Source organism: Pteropus medius, unplaced genomic scaffold (genome assembly GCF_902729225.1).
Source record: "Pteropus medius unplaced genomic scaffold, Ma_sr-lr_union100, whole genome shotgun sequence".
NCBI lineage: Eukaryota > Metazoa > Chordata > Mammalia > Chiroptera > Pteropodidae > Pteropus > Pteropus medius.
Genome location: NW_024351730.1, coordinates 14,223,717 through 14,237,394, shown reverse-complemented (window position 1 = coordinate 14,237,394; position 13,678 = coordinate 14,223,717).

Below are 13,678 nucleotides of genomic sequence, written 5' to 3'. Positions count from 1 at the left end.
CTTGTTTATATACATAAATAACAGTTCTAATTCTATTATAAGGTTTTAATTTTTAGTTGATAAAATAAGACTAAAAAAAAAAGAACTATTTAAAGGCCAGAATCAGTTTAATGAGATCAACTACTATAAAACAGAAGTTTAATAATTTTATTCAAAATGAGTGAACAATAATATCCTTTAGTAGTAACTGAATTATATTAACAATTCAGAAAACTGAAACTCAGAAATATAAATATAAAAGATTAGGAAAAAACAAATATTCAATTTAGTCAACACAGTCTCTCTGAATAAATAATGGTTACAAAATATTATCAACATCTATGACATATATAACATGCCCAGTTAATGAAGATGTTACCTTACTGAGGAGAATTATATTACTTTTCTTCTTCATCATTCAAACATTCACTTGTTCATGTACTCATTAATTTAATCAACAAGTCTTTATGGGATGGTTAATATATGTAATCTACCATAACAGCTTGCAAAAGAAATGGCCACAAAATTTTCTGTAGTTGTATTCGTACCCCTTGCAACATGACTTTGTAGCTCTTCCTATCATGTGTTGGAGTCTATTCTCCACTACTTGAATATGAGTTGGTATTTTAACTTGCCTTGGATAAGACAATGTGACAGAAGCAATTCCAAGGTTCAGTAAGGTCTCAAAATCCTTACACACGAGAGCCTCTTTGGGAAACCTGTCCAGCTACTAGAGGAACAAAGTTGAGAAAAATCCTTCAGGATGATGAAACTGACATGGCCCAGCCTACCCTGTCTCCAAATGCAACAACCAGACAACCTTCACAAGCATAGCCACCTCATTGCCTGCAGACACATTAATGAGCCCAACTCCCTATCAAAAGAACTTCCTAGCTATGTCTAGCCCTAGCAGAACCACAGAAATATGAACTAAAGATTGTTACTTTAAGCCACCAAGTTTCTGAAAGGTTTGTTTTGTAGCAAAAGCTAACTGATAGTTAATCTACTCATTGAGAAGATGATGTATATGTAAATCATTAGATAATCTACTTTCATAGTTACATTTTACATGTTATCATTAAAATGTTTTTACTTTTTACAGCTAACAGTATGAATTTAGAATTTAGCAAATAGGTATTTTAGCTCATTTTTTTCTTTGACTTGTTTAATACTGTCAAAACGTGATTTCCCTCCAGAATTTGTCACTATTTTCTCACCTCAGGTGGAGTTTTCCTTATATAACAAGGACAAAATGCACTATTCAAAATTAAGTGAGAGCACAGCATGTGCTATTCAACAATTCTGGAAAAAACAGCATTGTTTTATATTTCTAGTTTATGAGATCAAGAAATATATTTTTTTATGTACTCTCCTACTTTTATTCATTGATTAAAAAAGTAGAATAAAAATTATATGCCAACTGTTTTTTTAATGATACAAGCATATTACTGTTGCTTATTTATTTTGCTCAATGTCAAATTGAAAATTCTGTACTGTAGCTCTTTTAAAATCTATTTAATTCCATTTCTAAACTCTGTGTATTGGAAAAATCTTTATATTTTCAAGAAAATAAAATTTGAAATAATAAGGCAAAAAACTGAAAGATGAACCGTAATATGTTAAATAAGCTCACATAAATTCTATCAGCTAGTAATTTTAATGGAAACTGTTTTAAATTCATCAGTATTTTTACAGATAGTTTACAGCAGAAGATAAAAGTTTGCAACTGAGTATTTGAATTTTCTAAATATTTGAAAGACACAGTTTTTATTAAATGACTTATTCTAGACAAGCAATATAAAATCATAAATGAGTAGTTGATTTTGTTTTATTATAATCAATATTTTTTATAATTCATATATTTATTAAATTATCTTTGTAATATTACCATAAATATTTAGCTAGTAAAATTAATTCCCTTGTGATATGTGCTTGGGTTAATATAAATTTTAAAAATTTTATTAAAAGTTGATCGGTAAACAAAATATTAGTTTTTGATGTACAACATACTAATTCAACATTTACTTACCTATTATGTAATCACCATAAGTTTAGTAATCATCTTTCACCATACAAAGTTATGATATCATTCACTATATTCCCTGTGCTCTACATTACATTCCATGGCTTATTTGTTTTATAACTGGAACTTTGTGACTCTTATTCTCCTTCATCTTTTTCACTTATCTCCCTCACTTCCACACCCTCTCCTCTGGCAACCATCATATTGTTCTCTGTATCTATTAGTCTGTTTCTAATTTGTTCATTTGTTTTATTAATTTTAGATTTCACATATAAGTGAAATTATATTTTCTTTCTCTGACTTCACATAGCATAATACTGTTTAGGTCCATCTATATTGTCACAAAGGGCAAGATTCATTCTTTTTTATTACTGAGTAATATACCATTGTGTGTGTGTGTGTGTGTGTGTGTGTGTATCATCTCACGTATCCATTCATCAATCAATAGACTCTTAGGTTGTTTCCATATCTTGGCTATTGTCAATAATGACACAGTGAACATAGGGATGCGTATGTCTTTTCAAATTAGTGTTTTTATTTTTTTTTTGATAAATACCCAGGAGTGGAATTGCTATGTTGTATGTCGTTTTGTTGCTATTGTTGCTGTTGTTAATGTAACTCTACTACTGGCTTTTGTTTGGATATTTTCAACTGATGGTATTCTCTGTTGAAATTTTACTGATGTTATATTCTCTTAAAATATCTTTAAAATGGTGGTGGAAGGGGATTAGGGATGATAAAAGATGTGACATTTTGTCTATAAATACATTTATGTAATGAAGAAACAGAACAAATCTAAGTGGATGTCATGGCTTTTGTCTTTATAGAAAATATAGATAAAATTTATTTATTGATAGATGAACTAATTACAGTTTGATAATTTAGAATTTTTCTATACTTTAAAGATATATAAAATAGTCTCTGATTTTAGCTTTTAAGGCAATGTCAGTCATCTAATTCATTTGGGATGAATAATTTATAATGTCACACATGTTCCATGTATGAAGTAAAGGTGGCATCATAAAAAATATATATGTCTAATTAGTCAAGTTTACTAATACCACTTACTTTCTGATTTGGCTTCAATTTATATGGCTGTTGTGAATCATATATTTTATGTTTATATTTTAATATCTTAGGAAAGACACGTAAACAAATATTATAATTTCAAATTATTCAGCAGATCTTGAAAGTTTTGAATGGCTTTGTGATTTGAAGTTTATTTTCATGCCACTTGAAGAAAAGTTAAGAATCTGAAAGGTGCTTTTCATAAAAAAAGAATTCAGAAATAGTGAAAAAGTGAATAGCGCTTCTAGCACATTTTAAAATTAAACGGTAGATTACATTTAATTTCAATCTTTACAAATTTGTTTATTTAATTATTTATTTAGTGAATCCAGACAAAGTGATTACTTGATATAATAGATTTTGGAAATTTATGTTTAATAAGTTTTGCTACAAGGCCTAAGCATTATTTTTATTTAATATTTCACAAAAAGGAGTTCTGGAGTGTCAGTTCTTTGTGTTTGAAGAAAAACATAACTTTTCTAAAAGTCGTTCAAATGAAATTTTTTTTAAGGTAAAGTATTTTGAAAAGAAATGTGTGGTAGTCTTGGAATAATGATGTATCATCAAAAACACATCTCTTATCTAGAAATTAGAAATAATTTAAAAGTTTTTACATCCAGGACTAACTTACATTGTCATTTATTTTATAAAAAGCTTTATAAACTAAGATATGACAATCTTTAGTAGTATAATCTTGATTTAGATACTCAAGAACAAAATATTCTAGCACATGTTTAACCTAAAACTATTTCCATTAGTAACTGTAATTTAAAAAAAATTACAACTATTTTATAAAATACACAAAAGATATTTAAGAAAATTTATAGGTCAAACTTGGATAGTATATATTCAACCCTAGGTAATCTTTATTCAATGCTATAAAGCACAAAGACACATCTTTTGTCTTTTTTTTTCAGCCAACTTTCTTAATTTTTATTAAAAAATGAATTAGATTGTTTGGAAAAACTGAAGTTGGATACATGTGAATAATACTCTTTCGGGGGCAAAACGACATAAATTCAAAGAACTAATATGGAGTACACCAACTGTATGCCAGGGACAGTGCCAGACAGTTTGCTTAATGTGACATTTATCATGTGGTTTAATGGATGAAGAATAAAAGGTAAAAAGAGATATATAGGGATTTGGGTCAAAAATTCATCTTTGTTTTCAAATCATTTTATCTGATTTTTAAATTCTTTTTTATGTCGATATTCCCAAATCATTTTGGGGGAAACAAAGCTCTAGTCATAATTAATAAAGTTGAAAAAAGGGCTAATCATTAAAGTTTGCCTAAATTTCAAATTTTATTACATTGCAACCCTGTTTTGATATGTAAATATAATGAAAACAATTGATAGTGGCTTTAGTGAGTCCTTTTGCAGTGATAAAATAAATAATAATATGTAAGAATAATGTTGACAATAATAATAATGGTTTCAGGCCGATAGTTTGGTCTTTGAATAATAATAGATCGTAATTGTAAAGTAAAATAATTTTGGAGTAAATCTCTTTGACAGCCTACTGTTTTTCTGCTTTCTAATATCTATTCCAAAGCCTATTTTGTAATGCCACCTGTTCTCATTTGTAAATACTCAGGCTAAAATCACATGCTTTGTTGTCACAAACAGGGTAATAACTTGCACTTGAACTAAAAAAAATCACTAAGACCTTGCTGGAAAGAAATTCGGTATGTAAGAAGACGACTTGTGTACTTTCCCCTCATCTCACCTGTTGTTACTTATGCCTCTTTGGTGCAGAAGAGAGAAGTTCTCCCTTTATGGTTATCCACCCAAGACTTAAAGGATAAAGAAGTTGCATCTTTTGCCTTTCAGTCTATCTACTGGAATTTATCATACTTAGTGTCTTGGCAACACACACACATTCTCTCTCTCTCTCTCTCTCTCTCTCTCTCTCTCTCCCTTCTCCTCCTTCCTCCTCCCACCCACCTCCCCCAGTAACAATGAAGGAAAACCATGCTTCCTTGATGTAGTTTAACTTGGGATTCAAGATCTTTAGAAGTGTTACGGCGAATATGCAACCAAAAATCCGAAATGTTTATTTTAATGACTGTGTGTTATATTTGGTCATTTTCCCTTTGCATGTTTCAGAGTGAAGTACGGTTATCCAGGTGACTGTTCAATGGGAGGAATGTTTCAGGTAGGAATGGATGTTTGACGAAGAGCTCCCAAGCAACTGAAAAGAGGGGAAACAAAACCATCTCCATGATATTTTTACTTTCCAAGCTGATAGAGAATGTTCTTTCATTATTGCAACTTCTGAAGTCCAATAAGCTGACTAATAATTGTAGTCATCTATGAATAGCTCAAGTGGGAGCAGTTGTTTCTCACAAATTCCCAAGTAAATTCTGCCGTTATGAGATATTCCATTCTGGGCACATGAAGAGTTACAAGTGATGGGTTTTAGCAGAAAAATGATTATTCTTATAAGAAACAATGAAGGTGTAGATGAGCTACTTCCCAAAGAAGGGATTAAACACCAAACTTCCCAGTCACCTTTTCCTATTTTCCTTTGTTATACCACTGATTTTGGTATTAGTAATTAGGAAGAAAACTAATAAAACAAACAAACTTAATTACATTGACTGGCATCCAAATTGGGGGGAAACAGAGGTGGAGTAGGGAAGGCAACAAAAGAAATATTACTTTATGAAAATACAAAATCAACACATCAGAAAAAATATTCCAATAATTTAGAGATTAGATATGCTGAAAACTGTAAGAATGCCTTTTAAAGTATTGCTCTTTATAATGTTGGCTTTGTATTTTATTTGAAAGAGTAATTTTAATACCAGTTTTCCTCCATAACATTTGTGCCCACAGTAAATTATGACAGACCTTGGAAGAGCATTGATTAATTCATGCTTACGGGTCCAATTCTGCTTTCTATGTTCTAGGACCACATGGAGTCTACAGATGGTACAAAATGAAGCAAGCCTCAATTACTGGTCTGAGCTATCAACAGGGAGATCACAGTCTTTTAACCTTATATTGCCTATTCTAAACTGAATCTTTTTCAAGTTATGGCACTTAATAAAATAGCACCTAGTGGGAAGAAACCAATTTATCATATTCTCTTCTTCCTTAGCATTCAAAAATTTTTATTCCTTATTTTCTGATATATTCTGGTCAATGCCATAACAGAATTATTGGCATTGAATTCTTTGAACAAGTTATATTTCAGAGTATACATGGTATCAATATCAACACCATTTTATTGTTAGTAAATCATAAAGATCCCTGCAAGCTAGATATTGATCCTCAGCATAGCACTATAGTAGATAACCAATTAAATGTTTGAATGAATTACGAGACACATTGAGAACATAATGTTCAAGGCATTATACAAAATATGGGGTATATAGTAAAAGCGTGATTTCTTAAATCTCAAAAGATAGTCGATAAAGTTTCTATAAAATATCTAGATCGTTAAATTATTTGTGGTGATTTCATTTAAGTCATAAATATCTTTCTAGATAGGCTTTCTGAAACCATGATATTCAGAATGTAAATCTTCAATAACATTTGATGAATGAGTAGATTAATTCATGGTCATTATTAATTATTGTATCCATAAAATAAAACTAATATCTATGGAATGTGTAATATGTATTATATGTGAATATGTATTACATTGTTATTTGTGCATTATTAGTTAAGAATAATAATAAAAATGTCTTGCATAGTATTATTTAGGCTTGATGTACACATCACCACTTTCTATTGTAAGATGCCAGCCTATCCACATATTACTATTTTCTGTCTGGTAATATAAGGTATTTTAACTTGCAAACCAGCAAAGCTACTTAAGATGTTAAAAAAGAAAATAAACAGGCATATTTAAAAAAACAAAATATTATAGCATGAAATCTCTCATAAGCCATTTATTTATATATACAATGTTCCTGTAGTCTGTAATTTCTGGGGCATCACTATTAATTTATTTTGCTTAATATATTGATAATATATTGATTGTCTTTCAGCTTAGAAATTCAGTCCATTTAAATCAACTACCTGGCCTATTTAAGTCATCAAGGACAAAACTAAATTTCAAAACCATGGATATCCTAACAAATCATTGATACTGATACCTGGTAAAATATTTGGAGGGAATTCTTAATGATCCCCACTCGATGTCTCTGACGATTTCCAACAACATGCTGCCACAAATTGAATGAGCACAACAGGTTTTATTCATTATTTCAGAATTAGGTACATAGAGGGTTTCTTACTTTTCCCTGAGTTTTCCTTAGATTAATAAAACATATGGATAATTTTAGATATCTGTCATGTGACATATTGGTTGAGTTGCTCTGGTCATTTTATGTAACCTCAATAAGCATCAGTTTACTCTTCTAGAAAGAAATAGTCATGAACGTAAAGATAATATGTGCAAAGTGTGTGACACTTAAGAAGCATTTCCTGTACTGTGTCTGTTATAATGGCATGCTAATTAGAAAACACACTGGAAAACAATGGCACATAAAGAAACGGATAAATCAAGGGTCTTTGCTCTTTTGTTTTGGTATACATTATGTGTTTGTCTAGCTGTACTATACATATATTTTTCTATTCACATGGTAGTTTGAGTACTATCACCATTAATTTGCTTTCTTTGAATACATGCCAATGGATAAGAGGAAAGTAGTACACTGAGTGCCAATTAGTGGACATTATTAAATGATTCCATGGATACTTCGTATCTGAGTCATTAAGAATAGATTATATGTTCCTGTCAATCCATATTACCAAGTGACATAAAGATGGTGTGAAATTGATCCACTATAGTCTTGCACCCTCTGCACCTGTATTATAGCATTGCCCATATGCAGTGAACAACAAGAAAAAACATAAATTTTTATTCTCAGCTCTGCGTACAATGGGTACTAAATCAATTATGAAAATTATGAAGTAACGAAGTAAATATCGAATAAAAAATTCCATCATCTGTCCTATGACTAGAGTAAATTCCATACATTTTTTCTCTCATTGTGTTACTTATTGCATTTAAGAAATAATTTTCTGAGCAGCTTCAAACCCAGCATATGCATTGGTCATAGGCAAAAATATGTGACCTTGGTGTATATAATTTTGCATAATTAAAATGTTTGATGGCTTTAAAATAAAGATTTACTTCTCAGTGTTTTACTCTGTTTTGAAAAAGACTTCAGAATATTCTAGGTTTGACACGATATACTTTCTTACCTCAAGTTAGAATATTTATTGACTCCTTTCCTCTCCAACCTTGGCACAAGGAGTAAAAATAATTGTTTCTGCATTCTATTGCCATCTGTTGTATGGCATTAAGATCAACTGCCCTTTTTTTCTGTTATGGTGTTTTTTAAGGTTTTTCTTTGGCATTCAGGTCATACCATCTGATTTTGCGGCTCTGTGCCCGTGGGTGGACATCTGGAATAGTTGGCTTAAATAAGTTTGTGCTTGCTGCTAGTTCTGATAGAGGCATCGTTCTCAATGGTTATTTCCTTAGATTATCTGTTGGAGTAAATTGGTTTTATTCCAGTAGAATATCTTCTATTGCACTCGTTTTCAAAGCCATCTAGTCTCTTGTGTAAGATTTTGGTTTCTTTCCAATTCTTGCAGCTGTAGGTTGGTAACATGATTACATTTGAGTTGAATATCCTCATTTTTATATCCATGCTTTTTGTAAACTCCTTATAAATAATTTAGGAAATAGTTTTTTCTTTATTCTGAACATTATTCTATGGACCTATAATATAAAGTGATTTAAGTTCCAGATTGATGTTAATTTGGGGTCTGAAGAGTGGTTTGGCATAATCATGAGATTTAGTAAGTTAGTTGGATTTTGTGTCTTTTGCTAAATTTAATATCATTGGATTTTCTCTGCAGGTTGCTTCAAAGGCAGTATCTGATTACATATGGCTTATTTGTACCTCCCTGAATGCTCCCTTTCTCATTCATGTCAACATGAAAACAAAGATATTCTCCATTTGAAGATTTGAAAATAAGTGAGCTAAGAGAGCAGTGGAGTGAGAACAGGCCATCACTACCATAGATCCAAAAAGAGAAAAGTTTCAAGAAAGCCAAGAAAGAGGAGGGTTTCAAGAAAAAAAAAAAAAGTCAGAAAAATTTTAAATTGTTATCAATAATCTTTTATTTTTGTATTTCAAAATATAGAGTAATTGTCATTCTAGAATATTCTAAATGATCAGGAAACTATTATTCTCCAAGTACTTAGAAATGAGATTTTTAAAACTATATATATTAGCTGTATTGGACCACACCTGAAATAAAAATGTAAATATTTGGTTCAAAGCAGTGCCTGAATACAAGCTGACTTATCAATTTCTCTGCCCTGAATTGTCCAATGCTCGTCCTGCATAAAACAACAACAACAACAACAACAAACAAAAACAAAACAAAACAAAAAAACATTCTCCTGCTGACAGAGTAAGTTAACATTCTTGCACAGTTATAATGATTTGCACTCATTATCTCCTATGAAGCTCACATTAAGCTAAATTCTTGAATGTGACTGATAGTATACCAACTGTTCTGTTTCACTTTACTCTCTACAGGTGAAAGTTCAGTATCTTGTGTCCTGCCTACATTATTATTTCTTCAAAATAACAGCAATTCGACCCTCCATATAACACTAGGAAATCCCAGTAACAAGTCAACAACAATCAATTTCATATTAAAGAAATTGTGTGTGGTCTTAAGTAAGAGTTCTTATAATTATTTCAAGACTTTTTTAGGTATTTTTCCTCACTCATAATAAGAGTTCAACATTTACTTGTTGTATTGCAATCATTTCAGATTTGAGTAAAAGAAAAAAACAAAAAGATTCCTTGCATTTTTTATTATCTACTAATTTATAAGCTAAACTTATGAGCTAATGTTGTAAATTGAATGAATATTTCTAGCAATTGTTATCAAAAGCAAACAATTTATAAATGTAGAATTCTCAAAAAAAAAGTACGTATTTTTTGCCTTATCAAAACACTGGTTTACTCAGATGTTTCTTCTTGCAAATATGAAAAAAATAAAAAATTCAGAATCTACTAGATAATTTTGATGATCACACCAGCAACCACTTAAGACAGGAAGAGACTGAAATTTTATTAGAACAGTAATTCTATGAATGGTTAATTGATTGCTATTACAACACTCCCAGGGGGTGTTGATTATTTCAAGAACGAGAATAAAATTCCCAGGAATTTTCCAAGAAAAAAATTTTTAAATTCAATTTAAAATATATAGCACTAAACCACTACTTTTGAAATCAAACATCTGTAAATCTTAATCTTTTAAAAGATAAAAGTGAATTCAGAAATATACATATATATATATATATATATATATATATATATGTAATAATAATCAATATAATCCTAGGTACCAAATTACAGAGAAAAACATTACTTACACACTGTTTACTCTCACCTGTTGAATAAATGAATGGATGGCACTTCCACTGAAAACTTTAATTTCCAGGAACATTCCTTTATATCGAATCCCATTTTCAGACAGATTTGAATAATAAGTATTTGCGAATTTGTCGGAATGGTTAATAAAATAAAGAGCAAAAATAATTTGGTAGTTGGAAAGATCAAGTAAAAAAATAAAAATTGTAACTAGCTCTTAACGTGGGTATATGTGACAAAGGAACAATTTTTTCCAGTGTATACAAATAATCTAAAATATTTGTACAGGGGAAATTTTGTGGATTAAAAGTCAGAATTAAAACATTAAATATATGAAGTAGTTGCAAGAAGAGTGTCTCATGATCCATAATAATTTACTCTAACTCAAAATTTAATGATATTCCAGATATCTGATATTTAGGAATATTATTGCTTTGACAGTGGATATCAGACATTTTAGGTGGCTTATTTTGTAGAATTATCAGGATAGGAAGATTTAAAGAATGCAATTTAGTTTAGTTTTTTTCTCAGATTGTGATCCATGTGAGTAATATTTCTCAGAAATGTCTTCCTCACTACTCTGGCTCTATGTACTCTTCCAGAACTGTGCTGCCTCTATTAATTTATGAGCTAAACTAGTGGGCCCTGCCAAATTCGGTAATTAAGTTAACGTGTCGTTTTAAGCTATTACTTTGATATTATTTGTTATATAACTATTTTTCTAAACATAGATTTTATTACTATTTAGGTATGGCAATATCAAAAGGTCAGGAGAGGACTGCCATTGAAAAGATTGTTATATGCACAGTTCCCAAGAGGAGGGACACTCCATGTCACAGAAGGCCATACAGTGAAGCACTGGTCTGTCAGGAGGCAGAGGGAGCAAGAGAAAAGTGTAGGCAAGAGACTTTATAGTTGTTATTCAAGAAGGAGTGGGCACAGTAAGTAGGCTTAAGCTTGCTTGTAGAAAAAAATCAATGTGCTCTGGGGCAGAGGTGTCACCCTTAGTTGTCTGATACCTACCTGGCTGGCCCTGAGGTGATTAGAGCAGTTGAATGAGAGCTCTGTTCAGGAGTGTGGGCTCTAGATTGCATAATTCGCATTTGAAAGACATACTCATGGGTAAGTTGTTTACTATCTCTTGGAATTGGCTAGCATTTGGGAGAAGCAGTCTTTACTGAGACAACAAGGCCTCAGATATCAAAGCATAAAAATATAGAAAAATAAAAAGTATGGTTAATAGAGTAGCAATAGATAAGAAATATATGTTTTATATATAAATTATAATTATTAAAAATGTATAATTTATACATATATAATTTATATATAAATTATAATTTGTGTATTATAATTTATATATATAATTAATATATATGTAATTTTTTCTAGAAGTTTAAAGAAACCTCAAACTTAGTCATGTGGTTCTAGGATTGTGGGGCAGGCAGAAACTGGAAGAACAAAAGGTAAAAAGCCTGATGGCATTTGAGTTGGCTGTTGATAGCTTAAAGAAAAATGAGTTTAGATGTTATTAGAAGCTGGAGACTAGAGAGAACTTGTGTAGTGGTAGAAAGTTTCACAACAGTTGCCTGCAGTAATGTGGAAACAGAAAATATAACTAATAAACTAATGTGCTAGCTAAGGAGATTTCAGGAAAAATGATAAAGGTGCTTCTCAGTGTTTTCATTGTCTATTATATTCAAGAAGAAAAAAGAGAAACTAAGGAGGAGTTAGTAAATACAAATGAACGAGTACTTGTTGCGTTTGAAAATAATCCCAGCATCTCCAGATAAACAGTACTAAAGATAAGACATCTAAGAAAAATAGTATCAGTGTACTGTCATAAAACATGATCTATATATGAACACAATGAGTAACTGTATAACCCTTTGTTGAGAGTTCAGAAAGACTTAAAGTAGTACTCTGATCCAATACAAATTCCTTTTAGTATCACTGAGGTTCTGCTGAAAAATGAGGCTTCTAAGATTCTAAGGGACATTGCTCTATAATTAATTCCCTTTTAGAAAGACCATGATACAGAAAGTCTTATTTCAAAGAGATCTATAAGTGTGGATTTCTGTCTAATGGAATAAACTATGATACGATTTATAAAAGATCCATAAACTCTTTAAGAGAATAATATTGGTGAGAACACGACCAGTTCGGACCAAAAGACAGAACGGTGTTGTCAAAAGAAAAGATGCTTTTGGATTCTCAAACTTCTGTAGTAGAAAGCAGGAAGAAAACATCATTCATCTGCTAACACTGACAATTTTTGTGGCAAAAAAAGAATAACTTAGAGGAAGTTACCAAAAGCCCAGAAAGCAAGCCAAGATCTGTTGGAGAATCATCGCTGGCAACATGTACTCAGCTGGAATTTAGAATTTCTATTCACCAGTAATTTCTTTGTTCTTTAGATTCTTCTCCCTTTTAAACAGAAGGATCTAAAGCATGTCTAACTATGGGATATTGGGATTTGGGGGGACAGATAACTTGTTTGTTTAGCTTGCAGGTCTATATATCAATGGAAACTGTTCTCTAGAAGGTATACTAGACAAATTGCACCTGAAGTACCTCATCTATGGACCTGATTTAGATGATGAGATCCTGAACCTCAATCTTAAAATTAATGACAATGGGATAAGACTTTAGTGGATCTTTAACAAGGGGTGATTGTATTTCACACATGAGAGGGAATAAATTGTTTTGACCAGAGAGTAGATTATGGTAGATTATTTCCTCAGCAACATTTCCAATCACACATGGTCTTCCAGAAGCTTGCCTATTGTTATTTTAAACTACTAAATATGAGATCATCCTTATCGTTTAATGAATTACAGCTGAATGATTCTTTCAAGGTAAATTAAATAAAAATTCTCAACTCTATTCTTATAATGTTTCCAAATATTCTGATATTTAAAAGATCTTTCAATTGATAATTATAGAGTATTAGTAATACTTGTGAACTTTTCCCAGTTTGCAATTATTAGAGCCAGGATTTAAATCTGAGCAATATTATTTCAGAGCCTATGCTCTTAGTGACTAAACTATACTGTTTATATAGCATTTATTAAACACCTCTTTTATATCTAGCACTGTATCATTTTACAGACAAACAAAAACAAACTTATTCTTTTTATCACCTTTCATTAACAGTTGAAGAAACAACTACAGAGAAGTAAAGT